Below are 9,604 nucleotides of genomic sequence, written 5' to 3' on the forward strand. Positions count from 1 at the left end.
TGTGGTGCCAATGACAAGTGGGGCTGGGCTGACATGTGGGGTCAGTGTGTGTGTGGTGTGGACAACACAACACATGCATTGGACAGGTGTCGACTGATTTGATGGACAGTCCGCGGACACGTCGGATAGTCAGCCAGTGCCCGACCGTATCTGACAGTCTGACTGGCTGTGCAAGGGTTTTGACGGACACTCCGCCGTGATGGCAGACACTCCGTTAGTGGACGGGTTGGCCACAGTTATTCTGAGTCTGTGAGATGTCTTGACGGACTGTCCAGTGGTGATGTCGGACGATCCACCAAAAACTGGCAGTGCTCAGTTTTGGTTGGTCTAAGCACAAGTCAATTCTAATTTGAATTAAAATGCACATGATGCTCAACAAGTTTATAGGCAACATGTAAGATTTTGATTATTGAAAATTTTAGATGCATTTTATGCTCAAGGTGCTTGTGAAAAATTGTAACGATTTTTTGGGTCGTTACACGGCCATGTGGTAGATCGCACTTAGACATTGTGTCCTAAGCAAGGCTTCAATTATTATATCAAGAATCATTTTAAATCCAAATTTCGATGCCTACATGGCAACATAGTGATAAAAATAGTTCAATATGTACAACTTATTATAGAGCCATAAAATAGACATTGTGTCATAAGCAAGGCTTCAATTATTACATCAAGAATCATTCTAAATCCAAATTTCAATACCTCCATTCCCTCACCTTCTACTGCATCCCTCCCTTCGACCGCCGAACTATCACCAATCTCTTGTACGTCTCTTCCTCAGTAGGGAATCAAGGTGACTACACATCCGAAGGATGTGGTGATGACGACGAAGCAGGCATCAAAGTCATGATGGTGCTGTTGAGGTTGAACTCGCCTAGTGAGTGCATCTCACCTGGTGAGTATGCTAAAATCTCATCGTCCAAATCCGATGTCTCATCATGCTCAATGAAGTGGTTACTTGGACGAATGGTGGACTCTTCGATCTGCTAAACTAAACTAGAAGTGTCAGACCCTAGGGTCGACTCAGCTCTATTAATGGTAGGACTAGTAGGCTCGGTGGTCGCATTAGGCTCTATGATTGTTGGAGAAGCCCTAGGAGGCTCGTGTATGTGCCCCTGTGGCATCGCACGTAGTATCTGGCCCCTCGACCTAATTGGGTGGAGAAGGTCGATCAACTACCTCATGAGCTGAAGCTGAACTCTGCTTATGTTCAACTATAGTAATACTAGCATTAGCAGGTTCAGACATCTCGTTCATTGGAGAAGCCCCGAGAGGCTCTATATGTGTCTCCATGGTGGCTTGCACCTCGACCTGAGGGGGCAAAGAAGGTGGATCACCGCCTCATCAAAACCTAAAGCTGGCTTAGGTATCTCGGGCATTGGAGAAGCCTTGAGAGGCTCTATATGTGCCTCTGTGGTGACTTGCACCTCAACCTAAGGGGGTGAAGAAGGTGGATCACCGGCCTGATCAGGACCTGAAGCTAAACTCTGGTTATGTAGCATCGTCGCAATGGGTAACTCGATGTGGACAGTTGTATTATTTGGACTAGTCAGATAACCAGCAATGGGGTTGACCTAACTACCACATTGCAACTAAAGCGTCTAAAAGTCAGGGGACTTAACCCATGTGGCAATGTATAGTTGATTAAAGCAACTGGTGCACACATTGCACATCAGGTCGATTTTTTGGTCTTGTTGGTTGATGGCCTCACAAAAAGCAGATGATTACTACCTCATCTGCTCTTTGAGAAGGACCACACTCTCTGCTTTCTTATCAATACTTGCTTTCAAACACCTCTCTTATTGTTCCATATGCTTCTGGTTTTCTTCCTGGCCAACAACTAGACTAGCAAGTATCTGTCCAAGCTCTGACGGTTGCTGAAAGGACACTAGAGGCGGTGCCTACTTGGCTAACATCTCTGTAGTAGGTGGAACATCGTCCATCTATTTGTCGGCCAAACCACCTGAGGATGACCCTCTCTCATCGTGGTCATCTGATGTAGGGTCACAGTAGTCGTTGTCAACGGAGTCTGAAGCCTGCATTTGTACATTCAAGATTCCTCCAATCCTATACTAGTGCTCTACCTGCTCTAGGGCTGCACCCACCATTTCATGTCTTTCTCTATCCTATATGGGTAATAGCTCTTGAATGGACCTAAGGGCACGCTGTCCACGACGACGATTGTCTGGACTTGCTGGCATGTAGGTCATAACCTAGCAGGTTGACTCATTGTATAGTGGCCCATTCTTTTAAGAGTCAATCATGTGTAGCAGATAGCTGATGATGTGAGAGTACATGTGCTACCGTCTGGTACTGATAGCGTCAGCTATCACATCCTCGATCTCAGATAGGAAAAAGTGTAAGAAGTTGAACGGCTCGTCTCTCCATATTGATAGTAGTAGCCACTACTACAAGCTGGTCAACGACTCCCTATTGCCACCATGAGGCAGGACTGTCTTCCTCAGAGCCATGTGTGGAACATAAGCCTCTAGACACAGTCTGTCCGGTGTACGCAAGGAGCCATTGGCGAAGGGCTCCATGAAGAGCAGTCAAATCTCCTGGTTTGTAGGAAAAGTACCTCTAGCCCTACTATGATGCGGAGAAGAGCATCTCCATAGACTATTTGGTGGAGCTTCCTGTCTGAAGTGTCAACCCTGAGGAGTTGTTGTAGGCAGTTATAGGACATTCTCTCTGGCCGACCATCGAGCATAAAAGCAATGAAGTCATGCTCTGGATGAATCCACACTATTGCATAGAACTAACACACCTAGCTTATCACAATTCGATCAACCTCACTGAAAAGGTGAACGAAGCCTGGGAACCGCTCAAAGAGGGGCCAGATGGGTATATCAGCTGCTCTCTCAAGCTCATCCCAACCAAGTATCCTTTGGTCTGCTAGTGCTGTCCCTCTAGCATGGTAGCTCCTAAAGAAACTCTCCTGAGTCACAGTCTAGAACTATAATTTTGTGCCGAGCTCTTTGAGGAGTGGAAACTAGAACTCAATATCGCAGAACCTGATGCTCCGTATCTTCTTTGAGCTGTAATACCAAAAGTCATAGAACTGAACCACCTCTTTCTTTCACTCAAGGTTACTACTCCTCATAGCACCATTGGTTGACACCAAACCTCCTTGACTACTCCTCGTACCACCATTGGTAGACATCAAATTACCTCCCCAACTGCTCCTCGTACCACCAATTGTGGCAAACATCAATTTACCTCCTTGACTTCTCCTCGTACCACCAATTGTGGCACACATCGAACCTCCATGAGTGCGAGTGCGTGTGCCCCCATGAGTAGCTATAGATTTGATGCCAGCTGTAGCAGAACCATCCAATTTATAAGAGCACAAGTATAATAGCAGCCCACAAGCGGTCGCACTATCATACTTGAGCCCATATAAACCCGGTAGTCCGTCGAGTACCACGAAGGGTCTCGATTCAACCAACATACAACCAAGATCATACATGATTCAACATACATGTCACACATTACATAAAGTTCACAAATACAGTTCCATACATCAGAGTATGATTAAAAGTTATTATAAACCAAGTTCAGGTAAAATAGTAGCGGAAGCAATTAAAGTTTGAAACCAACATCTGTCATCATTGTTCAAATACGGTGCTAGCTCATGATCACAATCCCATAAAAGCATAAGAGAGGGATTAACAAGAGATGCCTTGCCAAGGGCCCTACTCCTCATCCATGGTGGGACAGAAGCAGTTCTTATAATAGCCATGATACTTGTATTTTCTACAACAATGGGAAATAAACCTTGAGTACAAGAAGGTACTTAGCTAGACTTATCCGTCATAAACCAAAAATAAAGTGACTCCAAGGATTATACAAGGCTGTATAAGTGGAGCTAGCTTGACAACATTTTGCATAAAAAGCTTACCAATTCAAGTATACAGTTATAATTTGATCTTCAAGTTAATTAGAGCTATTCATCTCTAGATTAGCAACTAACCTGTGCCAAACATGTGGTATATCATTTAGTAGCATAACAATAATAACCATAGCCGGTGTAGTAATTCCATGTTCTTCATAACCATCATTCCATAATACATTTACTACGATGTTGGGGCTAGCCAAGTTTCTCACTGTCTAGGAGAGACGGTGATTTGAATCGATTTCAACCAGCTGGGAATTTATTCCTAACACAAACCTAGGCAGACCAGATCAACGGTCACCTTAGGTCACCTTTGGTACAACTCAGGTACACATTTCATGGGTTCGACCAACGCCACACAATCAGGGACAACCAGCTACCAGGACGATCAGGACTACCCTATCCTTGGGCTCATGTCTAGCTCCCCGTACATCCTTACTACCATCTAGAGTGCGCACTCTAATAGAACGGGACCCAGCCTAAGTTGAGCTACTCAGCTTCAAAGTCGAAACAAGTTGTCCGGCCAACTAAGTGAGAGGCATGCGTTCAATCTCGACAAAAGTGCCAACAATGGTACGGTCCTTAATTGGCACAGACGGAGTCACATGAGTCAACCTACGCATAGACTCCGCCTGGCCTCCAGTTACATTATCCCATGGTTCTTTTCCATGATAGCAAATATAGCCAACTGTGCTTCGGTATTGTAAGGAAAATGGACCCTAGGCCCATTTACTTTGGATTTTGGTGTTTGATGACCAACACAACCAAATTGGACTAATGAATTTGCAAGTAATTGTTTTGTAGTTCAATAGGGTGCAATACATGACTTGGATGACAGCGACATGATGATCCCATGATCAACACCATAAGCAAGACCCTAGAAGCATAAGAGAAGACCCAAGGTATCAAGCAAAGTCTAAGCATGAAGATGGGAACCAAGCCAGACGCAAGATCGTGAAGAAACGAGCTCGGCAGAGGTGATTGGATGCGGCCCTATGAGGACCGGACACGTCCGATCAGTTGCTTGGCAATAGTAGGCTTAGCAGCTATGACCGGACGTTGAGCAAAGCAGTGACCGGAAGCACCGATGACACTGTTCTTCGTCATGATAATGTTTTCAGCGTGACTGGACATAGTGGCACTGGATGATTGGACGCATAAAGTGTAGGGTCCGATCATGTTTAGAGAGGTTCTAGAGAGGTGGAATTGCGACCAGATGTGTCCGGTCGATGATGACCAGACTTGACAGTGCGTCCGATCTCTACACGCGTACTCAGTGGTCGAGATGACCAGACGCATCTGGTTAGGACTACAACAGTGTCCGATTAGTAGCAGAAAGCTAGGTTTCATCCCCAATGGCTACTTTCTCCATGGGGCTTATAAATAGACCCCCAACCGGCCATTTGAGATGCAAAGAGCTGAGGAAACATACCAAGGGTGTTGATACACCACTTTAGTGATCTCCACTTGCATAGTGCTTAGTGATACATTCGGTGATTAGCGTAGGTGCTTTACGAAGTGCTTATGTTAGTTAGACCACCGCTTATGCGCTTGCTCTAGGTTTAGGCCTAGTGTTTAGTGAGTTTTGCACACCTCTTAACACTCGGTGCTTGTGCGCACCATTGTTGTACATTGGAGAGGCTTGTAGTCTTGTGAGATCACACCAACCATGTTTGTGATGTGGCCGCCACCGTGTACCGAAGGGAACAAGGCCCGTGGCGGTTTGGCTGGAAGCTTGATAGTGAAGACGGTGGGTAGTGGTCTGGGAGAGGCTTGCTGGAAGGCACACTAGAGACCCACTTGTGCGTGGGGAAGGCCCGAGGCTATCCATGAAGTTACCTGACCAAGAGCTTGGCCCTTGCGAGGGATTCCTTGTGAGGGGCTCCAACGAGGACTAGGGGAAGCTTACGCACTTCTTGATACCTCGGTAAAAATATCGGAGTTGTCGACGGGAGTTTGCATATCTCTACCTTACTCTTTCGCTTCCGCATTTACATTGTAATCTTGGTTTGTGCTTTACTTTCCTAGCTTAGTAATAGGCTAGTTGATAGGTTTGGAACCTAGGTTGATAACTCCTATTTGTGGTAGAGATAGCAACATACTAGCAAAACCATAGTTGCAAATTTAGATTACTTTCTTGCATAGGTTTTGACTAGGTAGAGAAAGAGGCCATAGTTTAGAGTTAGAGTTTTAAGTTGCCTAATTCACCCCCTCTTAGGCGTCACGGTCCCTTACAGGTATCCACCTATATCTCACAGGTGACAGGAAATCACCCGACTTCTACCGGTCTAAGCATGGCTAAGCATATATTTGATCCTGGACCTACACAGGGTTAAAGGTATATGTATCTAGACAAGGTAGTTCTATGCATCAAGTGTTTCCAATCAACTCTTACAACCTAATGCATCAAACATAAAGGACTCAAGTGATAGTTTGTAAAACATAGGAGGCTTAAAATGCTCCGGGGCTTGCCTTTGATAAAAGAAGTTGGCCTATGGTCTGGGCACTTGGGTAAGTCTTCAAGAGTTTGATCCTCTCCTTCTAGAGCTATGGGCTAAGGTGCCTCCTATTGTTCCTTTGGCTCTTCGTCGAATTCCAATAGAGTTACCCCCTCGGACAATCCTATATGCATGAGCAGGAAATAAGGTATCATGGATGCAAATATAATGACATGTATAATATGATATGATGGAATGAATGCATCCTCATAAGTGTTCTCAGCAGCATTGCATTAAGGTTATAACAAGTTACATTTTTTTACTGAGTAGGTGTATATCTCTTCTCTAGTAATTAAACAAATTCTCACCTAAGCAATTTTCTGGACTGCAAGACAGTAGCCACTTGTTTTTACCATAACTAGAGTTATACATATCTAAATAATATGGCTGTGGACTTTCTGCAAAGATTATGAAATTGCCTACAACTTTATTTTAATCATCTTAAGGTGATTCAGTAGTTATCTAGGTCAAACAATTCAATCTTTCAGATCTATTCAGAGAACAAGTCATTTCTGATAGCAGACTTCTAACAGCTATAATTCTTAAACCATTAGGCCTACGACTATGAAAATTTAACACAAGGTAGATGAGTAAATTATCTACAACTTTGTTATTAACAAGTTCTACAGAAAAGATCATTATCATCATGAATTTATCACCACAACAAAAACTATACATGCAGCCATCTAGTTGAATTATAAAGCAATAATTAACTAGTTGTCTATAACCAATTACTTCTAAGCCTAACTAATAGCATCCACAGATTATATGCATCACAAACACCACAGAAAACATAATGGTTAAGCCTAACTAATTTATTTATATTTATTTATTAATTTCCTCATATAATAAGGTGATTTAAAGGATAATTATTTTTGGTGCTCAATAAATTCTGACAAAATTACAGTAACCTACAAGTGATCCCAATAGTCTAATGTACAAATTTCATGCCATTTGGATAAGTATAGCCACCTCTAATAAAATGACAATTTACATATGCTTATTTTAGCAAAAATAGTTTAGCCTAGTGAAAAGTGTTAAACAACAGATTTAATATTTTTCCTACTTTCCTCCTAACATAAGAATACTGTGTAAAAATTTGCATGATCATATGTTATGTATTTTTACTCCATTTAATTTCACTAGAAACTAGCAATTAATCAAGATTAAATAGGAAGACCATATTTCAAATATGCCTACTATAGGTTTAGTATTTTTACTAGCTAGAGCATGCCAACACAAAACCATCAAAATTGGAATCACAATTTTATCATCTCCCTAGCTCTAGTTATGCAATTTACAAGATATAAACATATTTAGAAGCACTTAACTTGCTCAATTTAATTCTCCTAGAAAAATACTCTAAGAAGTAGATTTCATATTTTTAACAAATAGTACACTTTAAGATGAATCCAACAAAATTTGGTTCACCACATTTGGATACTCCTAGCTCTAGATATGAATTTTTGAAGTTTGTATTCAAATCTGTGAAAATAATTAAAAAACAACTAAACCCTAACTGCTAGGTGCACTCGGTCCATACACCATAGAAGCGCTGACAACTGGGCCCCGTGGGTCAATTGACCCCACATGTCAGTGAATCCGAGCAGAGCACTGGCTTTGACCGGCGAGAACTCGCCATCGGTAAGGTCACCGGCGACGAGGTCGGCACCAACGTGTTCCCCATCCTATTCCGCACCTACAGGTACCCTCAGTTTGCTTGGAGGATCACTGGAGCTAGCTCGCCGGTGAGCATGGCAGCATGGCGGTGGTGCATGGTGGTGCTCTGGCCATCCCCAACGATGGCATGGCTAGGTGAGCGCGGCTACGACATCTACAAACCCTAGCGAAGCTCTACGACGTGGAGGTCAAGGTGGAGCGGCAGCGAAGCTTGGCTGCATGCATGGCGGCACGACGGCGCGAGCACAGTGGTGCGCAGCCGTGTTCCAACACCGGTGTGCCAGTGTTAGCTCAACGGCCAGTGGTGTGACCTAGACCTAACCCTAGGCTAACCCTAATGATAGGAACGCAGGAGCGAGATAGCCGGTGGAGCACGGCCACGACAAGCGCAAGCTCAGCGGTGCTTCGACGAGGGCGCAACAATGGTGAACTCGCTCGTAGGCCTTTACCTTGGCTCGATTGGCACAGATAATAGGTCCACGAGGTGGAGGAGGTGATGGCCGAGTGGTGTGTGCAAGCAATCACACAATGGCGCAGTGGCGGTGGCGTGCGAGCAGGGCAAGGGTGCGGCGGCGACAGTGTAGTGCTACGGTTCGCTCGGCGAGCATGAGAGTGAAAGAGGGAGGCAAGGCAGAGGTGAGTAAGCGTGTGAGAAAGAGTAGGAGGGAGTGGTGCGCTTATTTGCCCACGCCGGCCTGACAGGTGGGGCTGATGCCGGCTTACGACCACCACGTGGCGGCCGCGGCCCGACACCGGTCGACCACGATGCGTGTGCACAGCGCTGATTCAGTCCACCCTGAACCTGACTAACAACGCATCTTCAAGCGATTAGTACTCCTAATCTGTGGTGAATTAGTGCAAGCTTCATTAATAAAATTTGTAGAGCTACGTGAACACTACAAAAATGCTTAAAGGAGTTGGGCCTAATTCACAACGGTTTTCAAACTATAGTGCTCCAAAGCAAGGTACTTTGAAACTAAAAACAGCTTCAACACTTAGAAAAATTCTTAAGTCACCAAACAACATTTTGTTGATACATGTGAGCTCCATTTGACCATGTTAGACACTGATTCAGCTCATGACCATTAAATAAAGTTTGTTACCCTCGATGTAAACTACAACTTTTAATTAGGTCATATAGCCATGCAAACACTCTAAGCTACTGTTCAACTTTGGTCAAACTAGCATCATGAAAATGACATTTCAAAGTACACCAACACTTAGAAGCAAAATTGGTTCATGTCATGAATACAAAAGTTGTTCCATCCACCATTCAAGATGTGTCTAAGGTATTGTTGTGACCTTACCACCATTTAATACATTGGTCATACATGATTGCAAGCATAAGCATATATATACAATCAACATTTCATGTGATAAGGTATAAGAACGAGATGAAATTTCATATGCTCATGTTCATGAATGCTTGGATGATGCTTGTGCTCATGAAATGCAAGTGCCAAATGCAGTGCTTAACACTAGGGTGTTACACAAGAAGGTGCAAAGCGACTGGTCTGTTTTTTGGAGTGGA

This window comes from Miscanthus floridulus, chromosome 14 (genome assembly GCF_019320115.1).
Source record: "Miscanthus floridulus cultivar M001 chromosome 14, ASM1932011v1, whole genome shotgun sequence".
Lineage (NCBI taxonomy): Eukaryota > Viridiplantae > Streptophyta > Magnoliopsida > Poales > Poaceae > Miscanthus > Miscanthus floridulus.